General features: G+C 37.8%; 1 protein-coding gene across 1 annotated transcript in view; it reads left to right on the forward strand.

Moving 5' to 3' along the window:
- LOC127423965 (transcription factor 7-like 1-B) overlaps window positions 1-27,397 on the forward strand; it is an 82,995-nt gene that overhangs the window by 27,156 nt on the left and 28,442 nt on the right. The window lies entirely within an intron of this gene.

Here is a 27,397-nt window from a genome sequence, read left to right on the forward strand (position 1 = left end):
TGACTCAACAGACAGCGTTTGTGTACGATGGTACCTCCAGAAACTGGTTTTGGACAGGCTACTGAGGCAGCATAATGTCACATCGTTGCTAGGGTACCAGCAACTGATTATCGCCATCTGGTGTTCACTAAAGGTAACGCACCTGCTTCATTGTGATTCGGCTGGACTGAATGGTCTAATAATCAAGAACAAAATCAGGAGAGTTTTGGCGATAATCAAGTGTATATTTAATAACTACAATACTACTATCTCACTATAAATGGAATCAAAAGTTGGAAAAAGTGAATACAATTTTACATTTATACACAAATTGGCTGCCATTTTTTTTCTTCAGCTCACCCGCCCTGGATTCGGGAGCACAGGATTGTGGGATTTCATAGGCAGCGAAGGATACATCTATGCTGCCTTAAAAAATCGATCAAATGAAGGTATCTCAGTAGACAGGATGTGATACGAACATTGGAATCGGAGGTGCCTTGATCCCTTCCTACCTCCCTATGCAGCCTCCAGAGGCAGCATTTTCCTGGCTTTGGACGCAGCCTTAGACACAAATGCTTGGCCGATGCGTTGCAAGTGTACGGGCATGTTGTACATGCAGTGTTAATTTTTACAGGTTTTTAAAAAAAATTTTTTTTTTAATTTTTTGGTCATAATTTTTGAAAAATGATTCATTTTGTTTGACAACTATTTTGTCATGTCATATTAATGAACTTTAGTCAATTTTATTCTGAAAATAACATAGTTTAGAAGAGGATAATGTCGTTTTATGAAAAAAAGACAAAAACATGTCAAACAGAAACAGACCAAACTATTCAAACATTTAAAGCAATCTATAAAACAATTAATTATTTAAACATGCACCAAACATGTTTAACATTTACCAACATAAATAACATGAGAAAACTGTCCTGAAAAACTGATCTCCCGAAATAGTAGCATATAATTAATATACTGTACTGAAGTATTAGCCACTTTTTTAGAAGTTACTCTGTTGTGAATTCTTCACTAATTCCGTTCTAGGATAGTTTAGGGTAATGCATGAAGTCGGCTTCTCAATTGCTGATTCCAAACAACATGATTTTGGGGTGAAGGGTGTCACACCGACCAATTGTTTTGCTGAAATCTGAAAATCTGAAAAGTGAAGTCATGTAGTGCATATTAACAGAATTAGAGTATTCACAACACTAGCTATATGCTTTCTGACTAGCGTGCAGCTTGGCTCAAGTTAACGTATTCATTCCCTTCATTCATTCTTTCAGCTTACACAGCTCAGGCGAGGAAATCCCAGCTGACTGTAAAAGTAGACGGTTTATGGTAATGCCCGATGTAATGATTCTTGCCGCAACATCCGCAAAAATTGCAACCCACACATGCATTATGTTAAGAATCGTATTCCGACGTGAAAATTGAGCTCGCATAGATTGAAGCGTTTATATTTACATTGTGTAAAGTATGTTTCCGGCCTTTGAGGTGTATAATTTCCCCACCCAAATGAAATTTTATTAGTAGATTCCTTGCAACAGCTTAGGAGTGTATTGCAGTCTATTCATATGCTCACACACACACACCTAGGTTAAGATTTTCACAGCAAATCTCCAGTCATCCATTTAACAGCCAGCCACATTTTCTGCGGTTCATTATGAAAATGTTTAAGGCTCATTTCTGTGTGAATTTCAATGAGATTTGTGAACGTTTTTGTTTGACTCAAACTAGTCACCAAAAGAACTTCTTTATCCATCCGCATCAAGGGTTAAGAACTTGGCAGCCCTTCTTGTGAGCTTTTGCATTTGTTGAGGAATCTGTAACAAGATATGGCAGGTACTGAAAAACCTCAGAACACACTGGTAATTGACTTAAACAATATGGCCGCCTGCCCTCAGTGCCGAGAGAATGCCAGCTCTCGCCAGATGCCTCGATTATTTTCTTGTGGTTCTAATTATGCTTAAGGTTTCGATTGACCTTGCCTTGTGTTCTAGAACACAATAGCTCAATTATTCCATAGTGCTCGACACCATCAGCTCACTCTGTCTTTCTATGAGTGTGATGTGAATAAAAGCCCTTCCATGGTAGAAACTATGCTGTTTAAAAAAAGTCTTATCAGTCTACTCCTATTCTCTATTCTCTTCTAGAGGAAGTCATAGATCAGGACAGATCTGAACCGTGACTTCCACTGGCGTGACAACTGTGGCGTGGCAAAGGAGCCTGTTGTGCGATAAGGATGCTTTTCAGTTAACAAATGAGGACGCTTGACATATCCACTGAAATTATAGCGGAGTATACAGTATTTGATACAGAAAGCACAAAAACATGATGCTGAAATTTGTTCATTTTAATGAATATGCCCTGTTGTATATTTCTTTTTTGGTTGTAGTAAAGAGCAAAATATCAGAATATCAGTTTCCGTTATCCAACCGACTTCCAAGTTTAACTTTAAAAAGTGATTATATAATGAGTGTTTAAATAAAAGTCTGCTTGGGTTGAGCAATATATAGAAAATTACAATATATTCACAATAATTTTGCTGGCAAATAAAATTAAGTTGTGTTGAATATTACAATGGTTTTAGTGTACTTTTTATTTGCCCATTAAGTCTTTTTCATTGTGATCAAGCGACTGGTGATCCAGACCATTAAAGGAATAGCTCACCTAAAAATGATAATTCTCTCATTAATTACTCACCTTTATGCCATCTTAAACTTTCGGAACACAAACGAAGATGTTTTAAGATGTGGTGTTTTTCCCATACGTTGCAAGTCAATGAGGTCCAAAACTTCTAAGGCAGCATAAAGATACCATCTCTGGTTTAAACTTTCGTAGCAAAAACTGTTAGAGTTGGTAAGTTCGATTTCATTTCTATGAGTCAGTTTAAACTATCCGTTTCAATTAAATGATTCAAAACACTGATTCAAGTGATTGTTTGCTTTACATCATTGTTCAAAATGATTAAATCATTTAATGATTTTTTTTTTTTCATTTAGAAAGATGATGTGAAATACCTGCCTTGATTATTAATAACTGGAATATAAGGGTGTTTTACATTTTCTATAAAACATTTTGAATCTACGTATCAACAGTGGTCGTTAGGTTGAAATGATGGTAAAAAAAAAAAAAAATCACACTTCTAAGCCATTTCAGAGTAAATACATAAATATCAAGACATATTTCAGAAATTGCAAAAAGACTGAATGTTGTATAAATGTTTTTTAGCCATACCGCCCAGCCCATATCTCAACCCTTTAACGCATGAGACATAGGACTTGTGTGAATGTACAGTTGTACGTGGCTATTTCCACACCACAGTGTATATAGATTGAGCGTACGGTATGATGAATGCTTTTTGAAGGGTTATGCTCAATGATTGTAGAGTCGTTGTGTTGCTTCGCAGCTAATAAACAAGAGTGGACTTCAATAGAGTGGCAAATGGGCTCTCCATGCTGTCTTAGCCCCGTTTGATGGACTATTGGTTATCTTAAAAGCCGAATCCATCCATCAACCCTGCTCAGACCTTGGAGTTGGCAATTGTTCGGTTAAACCTTTGCCCGTCTTTCTGTTTCTCGTAAGCCCATAGAAGCTCACACGCATCGCTCTCCATCCTTCCTTACTAATAGTTTTTTTTTGTGCACAAGAGTGTGTTAAGAGGCCCGTGAGCCCAACCTTAATAGGACCGTGTTGCCATGGAGATGTGTGCACTCTGGTAGGTTGACCTCTGACCTGGTTTTTAGTGTTGTCATGCAATGAATGGAAGTGCAAGGAGGGCGGGCAGGTCACAATAGACCTCTGGTGAGAGCAGGGGAACCCTGTCAGAGGCACTTAACTTCACGCCGTCCAAAGACTGAGGTATATTTCAAACATGGCAGCCTTTAACCTGGTGCTGTATACATACTTCAGATATAGCAACCATCAGCCTTGTGCCAGGAGTCCTGCTAACATCGAGCAGACTGTTGAAGTCCAGCTGTAGACAAGCTTAAGGTTCTACATTAATTATTATACATTCATTCATACATATTCACACATATAGGCCTTGCATTACTACGGTAGTTACACACCTCCATACTCAAGGGGGCAATAGTTCCCTTTCAATGTCTGTGCCATTAAACTGAATGCTAATATTCAAGTAGCTAGCTATAAATCTGTCAACAGTTTAATTAACTTCAACTGCTTTGCAAGATTCTCTTTAAACTGTTGCTTCGCCATGACAGTCGTTGACCTGAAAGAAAAAATTGACCATCGAAGCAGACAGTTTATGCTGATGTCAGCTAGAATACATATGCGACAACAAAAGCTAACAGTGCAGCATGAATTTGCGTTCTGAAAATTTTTGGAACAGTAGTTTACCTGAAATCGAAGCATAGAAGCAGACAGTTTACGCTAATGTCAGCCATAATACCCCTTGCATCAATATACTGTAAAATTACAATGCTTATTTGCATTCTTACATGTTTTGGAACATTATTTGAAAGCAAAGACTGACAGTAGAAGCTGTCAGTTTATGCTAATGTCAGCTATAGGGATTCAAAACGGTTCAAAAAAACTAAAACTAAATTTTTTTGCAGAACGTCTTGATTATGAAATTTGGCTTACGATTAATTGTCAAAAAAATAATTGAGATTATGATTATTAATTGTCTGTTTTAGGGCTATGACGATCAATTGTCTCTAAGGGCTTTCACGATTAATTGTCATTTCTTAAAGTATGCTTTTTTTTTTTTTTTGCATGTGTGCTGCATACACCTTAAGAAAGAATTTTTACATATTTAACTTCAAATAATAAAATGAGCATATATGATTTCCTTGAAGCGTTTCACGCACTCTTCCGGACAGAGCTGGTTGACATCTGTGGTGCGGCTAAATGTCGCTCAGAGTTAAACTGAATGATACACAAACACAGCGTTCATGGCATTTATACAGTATATTCGCTTAAAATTCCCTTATTTGGGCATTAATGAATGCCCAATAATCAAGGTTATCTTATAACCGTGGATAGATCAAATAACTGCGATCAGACGATTATTTAATAATCGCGACAGGCCTAGCAGAGCCTAATGCCGAGTTTACACTACACAATTTTAGCCCTGATTTTCCATTCACCGACAGTTAATGGAGATCGCCGACAAAAGCCCGAAATCAGAGGCAAATTGGTGCTCGCTCCCATGAGCGACGATCGCTATGTGTGAATTTTCAAAGACGCAATCTGAGAGAAACTTCGCAGATGCCCAAAAGATATATAGCAGGTTAAATATCTAGACCTGTCTGCAACTCCAAGTCCTGCAGTGTGAAATGTGTTTTGATGTGTCATCCGCAGCTGTTCCCTGAACCCAGTCTTCTCATGAATCTATTTGTATGGTGAGCACAATAATATATTTTTCTATCAGAATAAATTGGCTTAAATAGAGTTTCAATCAGAATAAATTTACGTACTCATAAGCTTTTCAATTATTTGAAACAAAAACAAAGCACAAACATGTCCTTGTCGAGCCACAACACCAGCAGGCAGCTACCTGCATTCATTGAAAAATTATTTATTTATCTCCAACTCTCTCTGCAGAACAGACAGTCCTTGCTGCACGCATCTCCCCAACCATTCTCTCCTCCATATTCTTTTCTTTTTTGGTTTTTCGCTGCAAATTAGTGGATCGCAAGCTTCTTGCGGACCACCATTTTTAGAGGAAAGAACTCCATCTTACGTCATTTCCTGTATCACTTTTCAGGTGTGTTTTGTTGTAATTTGGAGACCAGACAAGAGTTGTCTGGGATTCTTCCTAGTGAAATGTTTTGTAATGTGTGACCCCCTGTCACCGATACCTCGTGTAATGTGCAAACCACAGCAACTTCAAGATACAGACAGACAGTTGTGTCGTGTGAAAAGAACAGCAATCCGACGACTTATGAAAGTCGTATAGTGTTTGGGTGGCATAACCGAAAACGGGAACGAAATCCCTTTCAATTGTTCCGGAATGAAAACATTATTTTTAAATGCTGGTAACCGGTTAATTTTGTTCTGATAATTTTTTTCATGAAACCAATGACCAAAGGGTTTATCACTGTAATTACACCACTTCCTGTTGCCTGAAAAAAATTTACTTCTCTCTTTTTATCAGAAAATAAGCATGCACTTTGATTCTGAAGGAAATAAAATAAAAAAACAAAAAAAAAAAAACACAATGTTAAAAAGAAAAAGAGATTTAGGCTATTAATTGATTTTAGGTGGCCAAATGAATATTTAAAATTTTGGGGGGATATATTTAATATTAAGAATACGTTTATTCTGAGTGACTCCAGCCAGGTCTCCTAAGCAACCAAATTGGCTCCTCGTGGTCGCTATAATGTGGTTTGTTCTCGGTGGGGCGCGTGGTGAGTTGAGCGCGGATGCCGCGGTAGATGCCATGAAGCTTCCACACGTGCTATGTCTCCGTGGCAACGCGCTCAACAAGCCACGTGATAAGATGCGCGGGTTGATGGTCTCAGACGCGGAGGCAACTGGGATTCATCCTCCGCCACCGGATTGAGGTGAATCACTACGCGTCCACGAGGACTTAAAAAGCGCACTGGGAATTCGGCATTCCAAATTGGGTGAAAAAACAAAAAACAAATTTAATACATTTATTGAAAACACGTTACTTTAAAGAGGCTACGGTATGCAGTACTAAGCTTATGATTTCTGTCTGGAAAATTCACCCACGGGGGAAAAAATTTAATCGCTCATTTTTGCTTATTTTGGGTGAGGCAAGTCGCTTATTTGAGCTTGTTTTTTCAAACAGTTGCCTTGTTTCTCTTGTGAGATCTGGCAACACTGCAACTGGTATATCATCCACCCTTAGCACAGATTACTGTCATTTTTAAGAAGAACGTTATTAACCGTTCTTTTATTTTGTTCTAACCGGTTACCAATTGGAAAGGAGGCTGTGGAACGTCGGAACTGGAACGGAAAAAAGTACTGTTTCTTCTCAGAACGAACCGAAATGAAACTACTTTTTTTTTTTTTGTCGCTGGTCAGCCATAATACACTTGTTACATCGTATGTAAAAAATGATACTGATACATTCTGGAACAGTAGTTGACCCGAAAGAGAAAACTGACCATAGAAGCATAGAAGCTGGCTATAATTTCCTTGCAACATACTTTGAAATGCACTGACGTGTTAAATTGAGCCTGTGTAGCTACAGGTTTCTTCGTTCATGTACTTGCATAGAGTATGGTCCGGGTAGTAGAGTTGTGTTGTTTACCCCTACAAGTAGGTTGTGCTAGTTGAATCTTCTTGTATTGAGCCTTAGTGCTCATTTGGGTGACACGAGTTGAATCCGGCTCACTTCAAATGCCAGGCATGTTCCCCCAATTTCCCCATGACTTACTGTCCTCTCTCTACTATTCCTATCAATAAAGTGTACTGGCGTCATACAGACGAAAATGTGATTTGAAGTGGTCTTGCAAGTTTACGAGTTCAATCTTATCAGATTTTCACTTGCCAAACAGATATCTAATTTTAAAAACCTGCTTTGCAGTGTCTCATTCAGTGTGATGTTGAGTGCACAGTATGAAGACAAAGGCTTGGCAAACTGCCTATCTGTCGCTGAAAGCGCAAATAAGTAGTCTCATTGAAATTTTCTGTCTAGCCATCCTGTAAACAACTCCTGCATGTTGAGCAGACTTGCTAATGTGACAGAGTTTAACTACAGGAGTGTGTCGCCGTTGAGCTGAAGTTGACAGAAATCAAGTGGGGATTGGGATCTATAGACATCTTGACTGAATTATTTTCCCAAGATGCTATTATTAATCGTTTAATCTCTTTAGTTCTATTACATTCCTAAAAATCTGACAAAGCATTGTTGTAGTGCTGCATCAGGTCCACCCCGTTTGAGTGATAGTTCACCTCTCCCTCCAATTAGCTTGATTACATCTCTCATTTGCTTTAGAATTACTTGTATAATTGTTTAATTACCCTCAACACGTTGAAACAAAAGAGCTCGTGTGAACTAGGCAGTCTGTTTTCACCTTTTTGTGTGCCTTGTGCTGTAAGTGCAGATTGTGATTTCAGGTTGGACTAATAGTAGGTGAAAATGGCTTGTATTAAGCTGGTGGCATGTTCTGACAAGGGGAAGTCATGCAGGGCAAATCTGTGTGTGTGTTTATCAGCATTGGGCTGCTCGGATTGAGAGATATGTTTAACGCTAACACACTGGCCACAGGGAGGCCCATTTGGGTTCACTATGGGGTCCTAAATAAATACAGACCACACGCTGGGTGATTGGCATTATCCACTGACTGCATGTGTGATGTTGAACTGGACTGTGCTTATGAATAGGATTGCTCTCTTCAGAGATATCATCTTGACTAGGTTTAAATCAGGGTCTTAGATGAGGATCGTACTAGAATGAAACCAACCCATACCGCACCATGGTAACAATAGTGTCTGGCAAAATACATTGCTTATTGAAGATAGTTGTTACTAGTGACCGTGAGGTTTTTTCAAACACCGTAAAAACATTTAAAAACGTACATTTTTTTTACTTTTTTAAAAAAAAAGTTTTATTGTTGCTAATACCAAATTCTGACATTTTTGTTGTAGCTGGGCGTTTCTTCAACTTTGGGCACCATTTCCAAAATTCCCCTTAAAATACACTTTTCATACTGTTGTCTCCTTGGTAACAGAGTACACTAACATTAACATTAAAAAAATAATAATAATAATTTTATTATTGTGGCAAAATTGTTGTTGTTTTGAAAATGAAGCTCCAACTGGTGGACAGTCTGAATTTGTGTAAAAACAGATAAACCATATTATTATTCATGTGAAATCTTTGTACTATATTTATGTATATTTCTTCAGCTTTGGGCAGTTTCATGTCCCAAGGGTTGATTTTTATTAAAACGGGCAGATTTTTAACTTTTTTCATTTATATTTCATAAAGGTTACATTAAAACTGACTCAGAATTTTTTCTTACAAGGTCTTTATAATTTATTTTTGTTACTTTTCAAATGCCCTTTTATATAGAGATTTCATTGTTTTAGCTTTGTCCCAGACTTTCAATATTTAACTATGAAAATGCATTATAAAAGTGGTTTAAAATTATGATAATCTAATTAAAGAGTGAAATAAAGAAACCATTTTAATATTCATTATGTGAAAAAGATTTCTATACATTTTTCAAAACTTCTGCCACACCAAACAATTCTACACTACCGGTCAAAAGTTTTGAAACACTTGACTGAAATGTTTCCCATGATCTTAAAAATCTTTTGATCTGAAGGCGTATGCTTAAATGTTTGAAATTAGTTTTGCAGACAAAAATATAATTGTGCCACCATATTAATTTATTTCATTATAAAACTAAAATTTAATAATAATAAAAAAAAAAGTTTTTGAAATTGATGACTTGGACCAAATAATAAAGAAAAGCAGCCAATAAGTGCCCAGCATATAGATGGGAACTCCTTCAATACTGTTTAAAAAGCATCCCAGGGTGATACCTCAAGAAGTTGGTTGAGAAAATGTCAAGAGTACATGTCTGCAAATTCTAGGCAAAGGGTGACTACTTTGAAGATGCTAAAATATAACACAGTTTTGATTTATTTTGGATTTTGTTTAGTCACAACATAATTCCCATAGTTCCATTTGTTATTCCATAGTTGTGATGACTTTATTATTATTCTAAAATGTGGGGAAAAAATAAATAAATAAATAAATAATATATATATATATATATATATATATATATATATATATATGTGTGTGTGTGTGTGTGTGTGTGTGTGTGTGTATATATATATGTGTGTGTGTGTGTGTGTGTGTATGTATGTATGTATGTATGTATGTATATATATATGTATGTATGTATGTATGTATATATATATATGTATATATATATATGTATATATATATATATATATATATATATATATATATATATATATATATATATATATATATGTATATATATATATATATGTATATATATATATAAAATAAAAAATGAGTGTTTCAAAACTTTTGACCGGGAGTGTATACTGTATTTTTTTATTTTAATAGTGTAGTTAACCAAGTCAACAAAAGTGTCATTGAAGATTATGCTTGAGATGAAATATAAGACAAGTGATGTTTGAAGAATATGGGAAATTCAAGGTAAATATCACTTGAAGAATGTTTTTATTGGGTGTCATTTCCAATCAAGCTGTAATTTTGCCAAATTATGCATAAAGTTTGAAAATTGTATTTAATTGTGTGTGTGATCAGAAAACACAAAATGTTTGCTGTGAAATTAGCCTTGGCAAGGCAAATGAGTTGACCTTTTTATTTCAAAAACATAAATGTAATTTACATCACCCTTATTTCCACTACAGAATTCTATTAAGCAAAAAAAACAAACAAAAAAAAAATACAGAATTTGAGATGTGCTGGAAATTGACACTGTGGTGGAAATTCCATAGCTTTCAGAAAAAAAATGACATAAATCTTAAAGGTGCTATATGTAATATTTTACTGTACTAAATCATGAATTGACCATAATATGTCATTAGAGAATTAGGAAACATGCTAAATTGAAATACTGGCTTCTCCGATAACAGTGCTACAGCCAGTATATTCTACATTGAAGTTTCCATTTCTGGACGGAATTTCTGTTTATGTTTTGGCCTGTGTGATCCCGCCCACTGCCCACTCAACAATAGTATTTCGACACCGCGGGGTTGCCAGATTTGAACAAGTTTGCAGGCAAACTGTGTGCTGAAGCCATTGAAGCCAGCAAACGAACTGGATCAGAGATAACAGATTCTACCCGACCTAAAAAGCCTTGCCATCCGTCTAAAAACCACTATGAACAGAGGCGTAGTGAAACAAGGATAAATACTGGAGATGCCTTTGGAAGATGGAGACAGATTAACCCTGTGAGACCCAAATATAGAAAAAATTTAAAAACATTTTTTTTTCACCTTTTCTATGTTGTTGTAGGAGGCCTCTAATGAAGAAATAAATGGGTTTTTACATTTTTTACATTTTAGTAAGTTTTTAGGGAAAAGTTGTAATATTGCAATGTTGAGCCTGTTGGGTAGCAGAATTTCATTGATTTTACTCACTGTCTGAACAAATGTAGAGAACATCTAATGGTTCATTTGCAGAGTGTACTGCTTATGTAGCCCCATAACAGTAGCCTATATATCTATACACTAATAATCACACAATAATGATAATCAGACAAGTCATATTTTTATGGAAAAGTGTTTATTATAAAAATATGTTCAGATTGTATTTACAAAACCTGATGAATTGAATGAAAACTTTGGCATTTACTATGTTTAGCTCTGTTCATAGCCCTGACCTGAAAAATCAGTGTTGGGACTGATAAAATCCTTTTTCAGCCAACGATACCTGTCACGGGGCATGGTCTGTGTTCTTGAATGGCTTGGTTTTGTTGGCATGATGTCCACATAATCATCTGATGGGCGGCCATTGGGTTTTTTTATTTTCCTTTTCCAGTTCACAGGCATCTCCACATTCCTCTTCATCACTTGTATCAGAGTCCTTCTCAAAGTCACTGTTCCCATTTTGGACGGCATCAGTGACATCATACACATTGTAGATAAGACGGTCTTTCCTGGCTGGTGGCATTCTGAAATGGAACAAAAATCACTGATTATTTTCCAGGCTAAATAATCTCAATGCAAATAAATCCCAATCATACTTACACGGTTTAAAGAATTGACCCATTCCACAGAATTCACAAATTCCACAGAATTCACACAATACTGTCTGGCTAGCTTATTGTGCCCTCTACTTATCATGCTAATAGCATTTATACCCCCTACATTCCAGAACATTATCACCTGTCCCTCATGAAGCAAGCAGATATTTGGGCAAACAAGCAAAGCCCAGAAAAGAAAACAGGACCAGTTAAGTATATTTTATAAATGATAAGATACAGATAGTTTCAAATATTGCTACACAAATACTTTCAAATTCTCAAAGAAATAATGTATTCTTTAATTCAACTTGAACTTATTTAATAATCATTGAATTTTGATTGAAACTCAAAATGGTAAACTTGTGAATGATCAAAAATAGTATTTTTCTATTAGTATTTTTTTTCACATAGAACAGGTGAGAAGTACAATTCATCCATGTAATGTGCAAGGTGCACAGGCAAATGTTGCTACCCCTTTCACCCAGTGTTGTAAAATTACAACATTGACATAACAAGCTCAAAATCATGCTCAAAATCTAATATGATCAAAACATTCAACAGTACCTTAATATCTGCATGATCTAGACATATTACTAATCACAGAAAAAATATTTTAGGCATTTTACTTACTTGAATGTTGATATATCCAGTCCAGTAAAACAAGATGATGTGCTTCAAGGCGAGTTTGCAGGTTGTGTGAGTTCTTGGCCAGGTGAACAGGCCCAGTTACAAAATCTACCATCCAATAGCATTGCAAGGCTTAACAATAGGACCTATTAGTTGTGTAAATGTGGTCTTAGAGAGAAACAAAAACATGTGCAGGTTTATTTTAGTAGAGCTAAAATTGATGTTGTAATATTACAACAGTGGGCATCACAGGGTTAAAGCCCAGAAATCCTTTAAAATGGATGCTTAGTTAATTTGCGTCAACATTCTGGCAACCCGCATGAGCTTCGAGTCTGGGACGGGGCAGACAACTCTCCAATATTTTGAATTTGGACTGCAGTACCCATTTTAAACGCTTGTTGTCAGTCTTACATATAGCACCTTTAAGTGATGCGTGTATACTAGGGGTGTACCGGTTCAAGTTTCTCACAGTTCGGTTTGTATCACGGTTTTTAGGGTCACTGTTTTGGTACGGTTCGGTATTTATGTTCAGGGGTAAAAAAATATTACTGCCAATTCCAAAGTAAAAATATTCTATTTGGTAACCGACACTTCAAGAGATTTGCCCTCATTACAAATCACCATGGTTTTACTACAGTAACCATAGTTTAAACATTGTATTTATAGTAAAATCATAGTAACCACAAAATTAACATGGTTACTGTCATGGTTACAATACTATAGTAAAATCAAGGTTACTATATGGAAACTACAGTATTACTATTGTAAAGCAATGGTTAATTGGATGAAAACTATGATTTCTACCAAGTCATTGTTACTTAAGTCATGGCTAATACAATATTACTATAGTAAAGCCATGGTTACTATATGGTTAGTAAAGTATTACTACATAAAACCATGGTTAATTCTATCAAAATCATGATTCTGCTAAGAAAACCATGGTGACAACAGTCCTTGTTATTACAGTCATGGTTACTATAATATTACTATAGTAAAACCATGGTTAATTTTAATTAGGGTCCTGCAATACCAGCATTATTACACAACATGCATCAACATAAAGTGCATTTAAGCTCAGCTCAACATATATTCAGCATTCGGAAGCTGTACATCACTATAGAAGAAATAAACTTGCTATTAAAATGAATACGAGAATGGATGTCGTAATGCGACTCGAGTATTTTAATCATAAGCTGAAATCCCACATCTTCATCAACGGCGTAAGGGCAACATAACTTTGGCTATGAACACCCGAGTGCTTTAGTTCTTGTTTCTTGTCTGTCCGAACTAGCACCGAGTGCCTGTTTAAAGACGGAAGGGAGTGTGTCTGTGCAGTTTCGGGCTCACCTGTGGCTCTGTGTGCTTCGCTCGCTATATATCCTCGGGTGATGTCAGCGTAAATAGCTAGTCAAATATCGATGTATTACCAGTATACGGCACTCGCATCGAGCAGTGTCTGCAAACAGTGCCTGTTTTGTATGTTTTTTGACCATCGCTGTTGTAATTGACTGCATAAAGAAAAAGTTCCCAAACAGGAGACTTAAATGACGCAGGGGCTTCTCTCTTGCGGCTTGTTTTCTCCGCTTGCCATTTTGCCAACTAACAAGTGCAGAACTGTGATGTCATCAACTGATTTAACATACTAACAGTTAATAGGATATCTTCTCTTTGTAGAAAGTTGACCCAAGTGAAACACAGGCGGAGTGTGTCCATCTACAGAGCCATAAAGGTGCATTAGCGGAGGTTACAACTGCAAATGTCTATTTGTCGCTGTATTTTCTTCGCCAAACTGTATGATCCAGATGTGCTATTAAACTAGAGATGAACTGTGGAGCAAATGCTTACCGAACCATGGTTGGTGAACCATACAGTTAGTTTTTTTTTACCGAGAACCATTACACCCCTAGTGTATACACTGTTGGATGTTGTTAGTAAACAAATTGAATATACTAGTGTGTGAATATTTTTTTTTACTTTTGAGAAATTCACAGGGCTAAAAGTGCCATGTTGAAAAAATTCCTAAGTGTGGTATTTCAAGTAGCAATAATAATAATAATAATAATAATAATATAGATATATATGGTTAAAAAAAAAAATCTTTTTTTTTTACTTTTTTTTTATTTTTTATAACCACCGGGACGCACAAGTGCCCTTAGTTGAATAAATACCATGTAATATATTTTTTCTTTTTTTCTTTAAAAGTAGCTTAGGCTTTAACTCTTTCTGATGCCATCATCACCCAGGCTTTAAGGCCTGTTCACACCAAATCCGTGATGACTTTGCGAAACGAACCTCGGACAGAAGGTCTACTCACACTGTAAAAAAATAAACTAAAAACTATTTCGCCCATGTACAGTAGGTGACGCTGTTGCGGTACTGTTGTCATACCAGTCTCCTGTCCGCACCTTCAGGTGTTAGAGATTAACATATTGAAACACTGTTAAAGCATTTATTTACCTAATTTAGTTGAACTGTTTCATTACGTTCTTTTCATGGTGTTGATGCATTTTGAGGAGTATATAATCTGTGTTTTTTATTTCAGTGAGATGAGTATAGAACACTTTTGCATATTTATTTGCTCATGTATTTTGCTATGAGAATGGACTACCGATCCATATTCTCTTTTTTTAATAATGCCTGGATTAAAGCCTGGATATTTATATAAAATAGCTCACGTCTTTATTTAAATTATTGCAATACTTTGTTATATTATCCTTGCAATAAAATAGCAGTGTGGTTCTGCAATTCGTTTGTCTACAGTAAAATATTGCATGTAACGAATCTTTTTATGGGATATTTTATTGCGAACTTAGTGCAAATGAATTGCCGAAACTCGCTGCTATTTTTAATGCCATGAGAATATAACAGGCACAGTGATATACATATTACATTATGTACATTAAGACAAAAAAAACATAAGCAGGCTTTCAAAAACAGACTGGGTTTACGTTTGCAGTACAGAGGGTTCATGAACTGCAACTATTTATTTTCTGGGGGGTGTATTTGCTACACGTCCAGTGCCGTTGTTTGCCAGTTGATTAGCGCCAACAACACGCTGGATTAAGCAGCTGAAGCAACTCTGGAAAAATGACAAAAAGTTCTTATCTCATTGGTCACTCAGTTTTCATCGCAGTCCGAAGAAAAATAAATCTGACCACTCGCCGTAAAGAAAAACTTTGGATTGTCGTCGGACGATTTGTCGGACCCAATGTGAATAGTGCTACCAGAATCCATTCTTACTGTTAAAAAGCTTGTCGGAATGAACAATCACACTGAAAAAACTGACTTTGTTTGAACAGGCCTTTAGACTTAACTTTTTAGCCTAAAAACTCCTCTTCCTAAAGGAAGCAACACAGATCTTGAGGGCCCAATTGAAAGCATGTCAACCCCTCATTACCTCGACAGTGGAGCTGTAAGTTTGTCAGGACGGTTCTATTTGGGTGCTGTTGGCAGCCGCTGCACTCTCTCCCTCAGTATCAAATGTCCCTCGCATCTGCCTCACAGCATCCCTGGCAGCGCTGCCTCGTCTCCTCCGAGCTGACAAAGATTCCTGGCCCCCCGTTTCCCTCATTCTCCAAGGAGGCGAACAATTGAACTCTGGCGCTGGCACCTAGTGTGCCCTAGAGCATATGCCATATTCTGTCTGTTCACCAAACCAAAGGGCGCCGTGCTTGGCTTTTCTCTGGAACATTCTTCACCACCTTTTGTCGCATCTGTGTCCTCGCTCTCATTAGGAGAGCAATCGACTGATGTTCAGTCCGATCTGTTGGAGGCTGAGGCAGAGAGCTGGAATACAATTAGAGCGGAGAGAGAAATGGATCAGACAGCTCTGCGAGAGGCCTAGTTTTGAAGTTAAGAGACTCTTATGTAGGATGAGGATACAGGGAGCCACTACATTGAGCCTGTGTAGTTTGGCGAGAAAGTTGAGACAATGTAGAGTCCAAGATAAGGGTGTCCAATACAGCAGTTGGAAACATTCCAGTTTCCAAATGCATCGGAATGTTTTGAACTGAATCAAACTGCAGCCAAAGCAGAATGATAAAAGACAGCAATGTTCAATAAATAATGACATATATTCATAATTATTAAATAAACAATTCTTCCGCCACATACAGTTTATGTACCTAACTGTACACTGTTTACGGTTTCCAAGCGTTGTAGATGAGTTTCTGTTTTACATATATTGGCTATTATAAAAATAACACATTCCAACAGTTTAGACTCTAAATTCAAATTAGATGAGCTGCAAAGTCGTTAAGTGCTGATTATGTGCACGCTGTCATTCTGTAATAATGCACGTTGTTTGTCTTAGCCTATCCATAAACAACCATACCGTTAGGCCAGTAGGGTTAGAAACCAAGAATGGGTTCTTATTCAGAAATGCATCCCTTTTGTTTTTTGTTTAATGACTTGTGGTTCTGTTAATTGTTCTCGTGCATTCCTTCGCCAATGCAGACTCAACACCATGCTAAAATGCTCTGAAAGTATGGTTTCCTGCTACCACTCAGTGGAACTACAACACGCTATTGAATCATCAGTGAGAAGCATACAGTACAGTGCTGATTTCATGAACAAATTACTTATTAAATTAACTCTATTATTAATTTTGTCATGTCTGACTTGAAATGAACCAATAATTTAGAGTAATTACTGGATGTTTGTTTATATGAAAATGTATAGTTAAAAGATGCGTTTTGTTGTAATTAGTGGTAATTTAGAAAAATTAATGATGAAATGATCTCATCATTTGGTAATGGACTGCTGAGGGCAATAAATCTAATAAAAACTGCATTTATTTTCAAATATTTCTTCCTCGAAACTAATAAAAGAATCACAAATGGAACCAGTAGGAAACAGAATCGTGAAGTGGAATCAGAATCGGAAAAATTCTTAATTCAGATTATTATAATTTCGCAATTAAATAAAAAATTTTTGTAACATTTTTATAAAAAATGTTTTATAAGGAAGCCTGGGTAGCTCAGTGGTAAAATACGCTGGCTACCACCCCTGGAGTTCGCTAGTTCGCTAGTTCGAATCCCAGGGCGTGCTGAGTGACTCCAGCCAGGTCTCCTAAGCAAATAAATTGGCCCGGTTGCTAGGGAGGGTAGAGTCACATGGGGTAACCTCCTCGTGGTCGCTATAATGTGGTTTGTTCTCGGTGGGGCACATGGTGAATTGAGCGTGGTTGCCGCGGTGGATGGCGTGAAGCCTCCACATGCGCTATGTCTCCGTGGCAACGCGCTCAACAAGCCACGTGATAAGATGCGCGGGTTGACTGTCTCAGACGCGGAGGCAACTGGGATTCGGCCTCCACCACCCGGACTGAGGCGAATCACTATGCGACCACGAGGACTTAGAGTGCATTGGGAATTGAGCATTCCAAATTGGGAGAAAAAGGGGAAATGTTTTATAAAAGCCATAAGATATTCAAAGCTGTGCTTTACAATGATTTTACCGCGGTCAAGGGGGCTTCGCGAACACCTCGTGTTACTACTTCCTGTAGTAAAATTCAGCGTGACGCACAGCCTCCAGTGGCTTATTGCTTTATTTTCCAACAGCTTCAAACATGACTTGTCTAATCATATTTTACAGACAGAATCTGTTTTATAACTTACATTAGTTTTAGGCCTATACATTTTATACATGCTACATAGTGTTGACGTAATTGCTCCTCAGGTTTGTTTGAAATTTTAAGTACTTCTATGACTAGACAACATAAAAATGATCTGAAAATATTATCAGTGCACAAATTGTTGCAATGCTACATGATTTTATGCCTCTTCAATTGGTAACACAAGCAAACTCATCTCTCAATTTCATTTGGTTATATCTTCTTCCTTCCCTCTTCACTTCCTCTGTCTCTGTCTATATTTTATGTTAGTTCTCTCTGGCTTTCTTTAAGCTCAACTCAAGGGCACCTGCAACGCATTAGCACAGTGAATTGTACTGTAAAATGTAATTGGCAAATTAAGTTTATGTATGTGTTTCCAATCCCTTGTCATTGTGAACACTTAAAACAGGATCGCAGCAAAGAAATGCTCCACTCTCTTCTTCCGCCCAAAGCACTTCTCAAATTGTAACCACCCTTGTCTTTCGGAAATGAATTCTGCTGACCAGCATGAGGTGTGTTTTTTCGATGCTGCTGGTACTCTTTGCCAGCTTGAAGACAGTTTTAGTGGGGCAGGGCCTGACCACAGTGGCGTAGTCGGCACCAGTGTTTGGATAGAGCTTAAGTGCTAAATGGACAGGATGCCAGCATACAACAGCCAAGGGAATTGTCTTAGGTTGAGGTGATAAATTATATGAAAGACAAAAAATAATAAATTATTTATTTTTGTATTATTATTTTTTTATTTTTTTATGGGAGTTAACTTTGTGTCATGGTTGTCAAGTTGGGTGGTGAAAATTTTCCTAATCTTGGCTGAACACAATGAGTCAAGTGAAATTATGAGACAAAAAATGCTGAAACAGCCTTAATGTTGCTCCAAGACTTAGTTCTAGAGATCCAAAAAAGCTTCATGTTTGAAAAGTTGTGGATGAAGTTAGTGAAGACATAATGAGCCACTGTTGCTTGAAGGTGTTTATTTAACTGCTACAAATGGCCTGCAAGTTATTCCAGTTGTGCATTACACCTTTTAAAGACTCTTCAAATCCAAATTTACCTGATTAACATTATTAATGATTGTGTTTGGTCTTGTGCATGATTTATCAGTGCACATTATTGAAAAAAAAAATTAATTACCTTTCATAAAAATTTAATAGAAACATTTTGACATAATCAAGGCTGTGCGGGTGGGAACAATAGAATTAACCCATAACATTGTAATTTCTCATGGTTCATTAATATTCAAATCTTGACGCAACGTAACGCTAGGTCTGTTCTGATAGGGTCGTACAGAAGGGAAAGAACAATGCCATGTTTCTCCCTCCATTTAAAAAATTTCAGCGGCTGCATGAGCGAAATATTGGACCACCAAGGCAAATTTTATGATAATCTGGAGTTCAATGCTTTAAACGCAATAAATATACTTCTCGTCTGCAACACAATATTTTCATGATGCAATTTATAGCCTGGTTTTCGCACTAGTTATCATGGAACCACTCACGGTAATGACCACAAAACTGATGCGACCCATTTTAATTCTAGTGAGAATCTTCTAGTTTAAAGTGCTATGGAGGAAGTCAAATATCTAAAAAAAAAATAGACAGCCTCAACATGCTTAACAGCACTGAAGAGGAAAAGAGCAACAATCTGCTACGTGCCAAAATAAAGAGTTTTTCAAATTACACATTATCATCTTTACATTTATCATGATTTTACAGTAGTAACTAAGGCTGGGCGATAGGACGATGTTATCGGATATCGACAATATCTTACAAAGATACCGATGCCGATTGCGACACTCAGTTGGCAGACGATGATCGACAATATCGGGAAATGGCAAAAACAAGGATCTGGGAAGGCAGCAAATATATTAAACAGTATAGAAATATATTAAACAGTAGCCCAGGGTGTGAAACCAGCACCCACCACCCGCAAAATGCGACAAGGCTAAATCCAGTTCGCAAGCTCCTCGTCCAAATGTAGTTCATGCATGGGTAATTTTGCTCATCAGGCGACCTGTAAGACGTCTCGGAGTGACACATGACAAGAAATGCTGTTAGTCACAAAGACATGCGCTTGAAGAATCGCGCTTCATTATATGTTTAAGAACAGAAAAAAGAAAAGCCATCAGTGCTCCTGTCTGATTCGCTGTTTGTTCAGAGGCGTGCAGCATGAGCCTGTCTTCTGGAACAAGTGCATGTAAAGAGTTTTCACTCTTTTTTTTTTTTTTTTCTCTGTTTCTTTCGTCTGAAAACTCTTTGCAAGAATAATGTCATCTATACGAATGCTGCAAATGATCTCCGATCATCTCAGGAGGTGCTGTTAGTTTAGTTTGCGTAATTTCCACTCATTTGGCATGCATTGTGAACGCAACTCTGCAGGTTCTGTAATATGTATCTTTGTATTAAATAAACAAATATTAAAGTGATTAAATCATAAAGTAATGCAAGACACGTTCACCTTGAACCTAAAATTGAGTTTTATTTTCTTAAGGCAGCATTAACTGTATTACCAAAACGCAATACAAACACAAATTCGATAAGAACACACATTTGGCAGCTTTATTTTGGGAACCAAAGGGAATTTATTAGGCTTATTTATTATAAGGATTATTATAATTATCTTTACATTTATAATTGTCTTTAGTTCTTAATCTGTAGATATTAGTAATTTTCCACCTATTGTCGTTGACGAATGCTTGCGTGATGGCAAATTGAGCCGTTGGAGACGGTAAATGTTTGAATTTGGGGAGGTGGTTATATAAGATTTTTTTGACCACTTTGTTATTTTATTGCTTTTTTTGTTTAGTTTAAAGTGCAATTTGTATTTAGAAATGTCTTTTGTTTATGTTTTTCGTGTTTCAATAAATGACTTTAATTTTTAAAGCACAATGAATAAAGCAAAAATATTCACCAACCCTCGGCAGGGGAGTTGACGATATAATTGTATATTGCGATATTTTTTTAAGGTTATTATCGATAAAATATTTTGTACATATCGCCCAGCCCTAGTAGTAACATTAAATGTGATATTTTGACCAAAAATAATCTGTCAGGTATAATCAATTAGGCCTAGACCTAACTTTTATTACAACTGTGGTTTCTTAATGTGTTTAGGCTACTATTTAATTTATTTATAACAAATACTGTAATTTATTATTATTATTATTATTATTTTAGAAAGACTAGCTACAATGACCTAACCACAGTAATGAGGAGCCATCTATGGTCTTACCTGTGCTTATATGGTATTGCACTGTAAATATAAGGGCAAATTCATAAAGGGCTTTAAAGTCTAGACACTTATAGGCAAATTATGGAATTCCATAAGTCAATATTCCAAAGTTTCCTCCTGTGTAATTATATGTTCTGTTTGAATGATGCTTGATTTTAGGAAATAAACTGGATAATAGGCTCATATAAATGAACAGGCCCATCACATTTTAAAAGGGGTCTTTTAAGCTATTCCTCAACCTATGTTCATAAAAACGGGTCCGGCATTGCAGACTTGTGAACGCGTGCACAAAAGCATCACTGCTGAAAAAAAAAAATCATAGGGGAAACACTGCCGTAATGTCACAGCCTACTTTCACAGTCTAATAAAATCCTGATGGGTAAAATCGTGCCCCTCCCTACATTGTTTCTGCTGAATATTATGTCACAACAATGTTTTATTTTTATTATTATTAATTTAATTTTAGGGCTTCCATAATGTTAAACCTGTAGCAGAGAGGTATATTGTAAAACAGAGACAAGAATGGACCCATATAGGCATTTTAATGAAACCCATTGTGATGTTAACAATGCTTTTTATGATTTAGTTCTGAGTGTGATTTATATTTTTGCCTTGATTCCTTTAGCTGGATGAAAGCAGTTGTGTGGGCCCAGTAATAGTAATATTACCCTAACATTCGTGTGTGTGTGTGTGTGTGTGTGTGTGAGAGAGAGAGATAGTTGGGGGAAATGACTGATGTCAGCCTCAAGAATTTCCTCTCTTTTGGATGGGATTTTGAGGGGCCCCCTCGGCGCTCCAACAGCCCCCCCTCCCCGAGTCACCCAGCTGTCAGGAAACAATACCCTTGGCCTGTTCAGACAGAACTCATTCCTGAATGTGTTTTTTCTCTCTCTCTGGCCCTCCCGCTCCCTCCCTTCTTCCTTTTGTGCTATAACGTCTTTTCCATTTTTAACCATAGCCATGCAAACTTCCTTCCTTCAGAACGCTGCGTTTCAAAGCTAAGTCGAAGATGTAAAGGTTCAAAAGTGGACGAGACCCACATTAATTCATTAGTCGTCACTGAAGTCTCTTGTGTTGTCAGGCTGGATTTGCTGTCATGAGCAAATGTGTTGCTATTTTATACATGAGTAAACCGTGCCTAATTATTGTGACATCTGTAACTGTAATCTTGATTGTTTATTCGATTAATGGTGCTGCCCTATTATATAGTATAATAAAAGTATATAAATTGTGTTTGTCTGTATATAACATGGTCTGGGGAGTGTATTTCTTTAAATAGGTAAAAAAAAATCTAAAATACGTGCTCAAAATCAGAGCAGCTGGACTGCAGTTTTTAAGTCAAATGTTGATTGCACAAACAATGTGGACAATTAGCCAATCAGCATTAAGGAGAAACACAATTGGTTTGATTTAAAAATGGCATCATCCAATCAGTATGCAGCAACTTATACTAATGATGACAATTCCAGTGTGATTGTGTAGACTGTTCATTTATATTTTGCATGGGCAAATTTTTTATTTTTTGTGTGTGTGTGTGTGTGTGTGTGTGTGTGCTCATATATTTAAAAGGTAACATGTAGAGTGTACTGAGTATAGGTTAATATAACAATATAAATATGGTGTTGTTTAAGGTTATAGGAAGTTAGGAAGTCATATGCTTTAAGGCATGTTTAGAATTGGAGAATTTCTTCAATGTTAATCTGAGTTCCCTATCTGTCACTCTAGGGGTCACTCTTGGGAGCCCTAAACACCTCTGATCTTTGAAAAAAGGCCAATGGGAATTGGAGAGTGGAATTTGCATGCCACTCCTCCGGACATACGGGTATAAAAGGAGCTGGTATGCAACCACTCATTCAGATTTTCTCTTCGGAGCTGAGCGGTTCTATTCATTGAAGCTAAATTCATCCACGAGTTCATTCACCTCATCTGCTGAATTTTACGGCGCATTTCAGCGACTTCTCCCCCTCTGCACCCTTGGAGAGCAGAGAACGCCCCTGGGCGCTTCGGCAAAATAACAAAGAGTATATTCTAAAAAGAGTATATTTTCATTCTAAAAGAGCGGCACACACGGAATGTCTTTTTAAAGATGTCTTTCCGTTTGTGTGTTATTCCTGGTTGCGGTCATTATCTCTCCGCTTCTGATGGTCACGATCGCTGTCTTACGTGTCTGGGCGCTGCCCATGCGGAGACATCGTTTGTGGATGGGTCTTGTCCTCATTGCGAGAACATGACCATGGCAATGTTGTGGTCGCGGCTTGCATTCGTAGAAAGCAAGCCATCCCAGCGGCTCCCCGCCTCGGTCCTTCTACCTACAGGTATGAGGCCATGCCGATTGGCACTGGGAGCGATTTGGGACCTCAGTGGGAGCACCTCTGCCGGGTAAACCCCCACGGACCTCCCATTCCCCAGCATGCTCGCTTGCCTCGGTCGGGCTCTCGGATGAGACCGCCGGCTCATCTCACGGCGAGTTCGACCTCTTATTCGGACCCCGGGAAGACAATGAGTTATCGAGCGCAGCATCAAAGAGCGGGCTCGTCCACTCTGACGCGGACGCCTCTGCTGGGCTCCCTCCATTGGGTGTGGTCACCCAGTCTCAGGCCGACACGGAGATGGTGGACATGCTTTCCCGGGCAGCCGTGAGCGTTGGGCTAGAGTGGAACCCTCCACTCTCCCCTGAACCCTCACGGCTCGATGATTGGTTCCTGGGCCCAAAGCGCCGCTCACGGCCGCGCCCCGCCCCAGTCCCTTTCTTCCCGGAAGCGCATGAGGAGCTGACAAGATCGTGGGGGGCACCTTTTACTACCCAATCCCGATCTTTCAGCTCCCCTGCTCTCACTACCCTCGATGGTGGGGCGACCAAGGGGTATTCGGTGATCCACCAGGTGGATAAGGCGGTCGCGGTGCACTTGTGCCCTAAGCTCCCGTCCAGGGTTTACGTAGTCCCTGACGGCTAAGGCCTACGGGGCCGCTGGACAAGCCGCCTCCGCGCTGCAAGCCATGGCTTTCCTGCAAGTTCACCATGTGACGTATTTCCATTCGAAATACCCCCCTCCAGAGGAAAAAGGCCACGGCTGGGCTAGCCTGTCCCTATTTGTTGGGCAGTGGACTTATTCCCAAAGGACTGTTCAACGCTCATAAGAGCGTTGGGGGAGGTTACGTGATGGACTGGTGTGCTGGCTACGAGGCACACAGAGTTCTGCCCGTCTTGTACCATGTAACACAATTCAGTAGTCGTGGTGTTTTGTATAGGGACCCCTAGTGTCACTACATCGACACAACGTCGAGTGAGTGACAGATCACGTAACCTCCGTTCCCTGATGGAGGGAATGAGACGTTGTGTCCCTCTTGCTACAACGCTGAACTACCCGCTGAAATGGCTGGGACCTTGTCTCGGCTCCTCAGCACAAAACCTGAATAAGTGGTTGCATACCAGCTCCTTTTATACCCGTATGTCCGGGGGAGTGGCATGCAAATTCCTCTCGCCAATTCCCATTGGCCTTTTTTTCAAAGATCAGAGGTGTTTAGGGCTCCCAAGAGTGACCCCTAGTGTCACTACATCGACAAAACGTCTCGTTCCCTCCATCAGGGAACGGAGGTTACGAAAGTAACCAGGATGTTTTTGTTATAATCTGCTGCGACCACCACAAGCGACGAGTGACGGGACATTTTGCCAGTTGCTTGGGTTCTACTTAGCTTTGTTCACAGTGAGATCTTGTTAGTTTAAAATCCTTCTGCACATAATTGCCTTTGTCTTGCTCACTGGGAGCCTAAAACAGGCATGGTTTTTAATCGTGTTATTCATTTAAAGCGCACTATGAGGACTTTAAGACATTGCAGCTTCCTTTTCTGTTTAAGCATAATTTTCTGTAAAGCTGCTTTGAATCAATATAAGTTGTGAGAAGCGCTATACAAGTATAAATTACTTGACTATTAAATATCAAATATGTTCTGATTGGAAGTGATTTGGATTGGATTTGGTTTTAGTGTTTGTGCTTGTAAATTTAAGAGGCAGCTATGCTTTCCTGTATGTACTTGTCTTGTAATTACTTGTAATTTGTTAGTTATATGTAATTATGTAAGTTATTTGTTATTGTATAAGTTAACAGAAAGTTATAAAGTCTGAAGAGCTTAAAGAATTGGACCCTTTTTTTTTTTTCAGTTCAATACATTTAGCAAAATAAGACCAAAAACATTCAGTTCAAACATTGTAAATATGGTATTTCGATTTAATATTGACTTGAATATGCTTTTCTCATTCACTTCAAGTACAAGTGAGAATACACACAAAAACTATTTTAGCCTGTTTTTAAGATTTACACATTTCAATTTTATGACAAAATTCCATCAAATTGAATTGTGTAATTTTTAATTAAATTAAAGGTAAAATATATAGTTTTTGTCATTTTAATTTGTTAAAGATTACTCTCTACTTTTGTTATGAAATTTCCAATTGAAATCTTACAATTATTGTTTCGTGTGTATTAGCTCAAGCAAAATGTGTTGTAATGAATATCAAATTGTTGGGCAACCTCAAGAAATGTCCACGCACATGAAAATCTGCCATATCCGGCAGTTAAAAATTGATATATAAACCAGATGTCTGAACCGAGTTCTTGAGCCACAACTCCACTGAGACTTCAGCTATGTCCATTAGTCGAAATGGAGCATAGCAAGAAAGCTGAGAAAGAAATTTCAGAATTTATTTATAATTTGCATTATACAACTGTGAATATCAGCGCACCTGTTTTGCCCACAGTGGAATACGTTAACCGGGTACACTTAGAGAGTGGTCCGATGTTTGCGCTGTTTAGACTGAAAAAAGCCAGTGACTGTCCCGAAGGGTGTGCTGTGATACAGGGAGAGGTCAAAAGTGCACGGCTATTCACTTGACTATTATAGATGTGACTTTTTTTTTTTTTTTTTACCACAGTCCAGTTTTCCCACCTCTCTCCATGGGACATCCTCTCAGCAACACACACACACCCTCCCTCGATAGGCGCCCACAGCTGGACTCTAGTAGGAACATATTCCCTGACGAACACTGATTTCACACATGCACACACTCTCCCACTGTAACATGCACACAATACACACACAGTCACAGGTGTCTGCCAGTAGAATTGCTCTCCTCTGACCGTTTTGTTTTTTTATGACCCTCTATATGGCAGATCTCATGCTAGAATAGCCCATTAAGTCTCCTCTCAGTTCAGCGTTTGTTTCACTCGTTTATTCAAAGTTAGTCATCAGACAAACCCGTCTAGAGACACACACACACACACACACACACACACACACACACACCTTTTGAAAGGTGTAATTGTAAACAGGTCTGACAAAACGTGTTGGTTAGATTTGCCACCCAATACGGTGAATTTCTTCATTGCACTTGTTTTGAGCCAAACATTTTCCATTTAAATTGTGTACAGAGATAATTGGGTTTAAAAGTTTCTTTTCTGAAATTTGGGCTCTTTTGGCCTGTAAAATGTTTTATTTAGAAAATAAAACAGCATGGTTAAGTTAGGTTAGGGTAAGGGCACTGATCCGATACCTGGATACTGACTTTTTAGACGGATCGGGTATCAGTCCAACGAGCCTGATCCAAAGCCGATATTGTGTGTTAGTCATGTTCGTTACTGTCAAGTTCCAAAAATGACACAAAAGAAGCACAAAAACACTGTTAAAATAGTTCATATGACTCATGCATTTTATTCAAAGCCGTACGATAGCTCTGTGAATCACAAAAGGCTGTGTTTAATAAGTAAATATATAAAATGCAAGCGCAAGGCCAGCGCGTTAGTGAATGGCGCTGCTCTGTTGACACACACACACACACGCACACACACACACTCACAGCTATTTTTAGCCTTTACACGGTGTGCAATATTTGAGTGCTACTCACGAACAACATCTCAGATGTAGATACTCAATAGTTCGGTTCACTTTAATAATATGCATTTAGAACGGCACCAGAGGTGCATTTTTACAAAAAACTGAATAAATGAATTAGTAAACTACTGTGAACTTGCCTACAAACAGACACAAACAGAACTTCCTGCAGTTCAGAATGTCGAAATAAAAGCCAGAGGGTTTTAAAGTTAAAGGTGCACGATTTAGAGATATTACTGTTGTATTTAAAATTCTAAAACTCAATAATAATAATAATAATAATAAAAATAATAATAATAATAATTTATTATTATTATTTGTTTACAAATTATAACAATATTTAAGTTGAATGTGTTCCAAAAAATAACCGTGA

The sequence above is a fragment of the Myxocyprinus asiaticus genome, chromosome 33 (genome assembly GCF_019703515.2).
Source record: "Myxocyprinus asiaticus isolate MX2 ecotype Aquarium Trade chromosome 33, UBuf_Myxa_2, whole genome shotgun sequence".
Lineage (NCBI taxonomy): Eukaryota > Metazoa > Chordata > Actinopteri > Cypriniformes > Catostomidae > Myxocyprinus > Myxocyprinus asiaticus.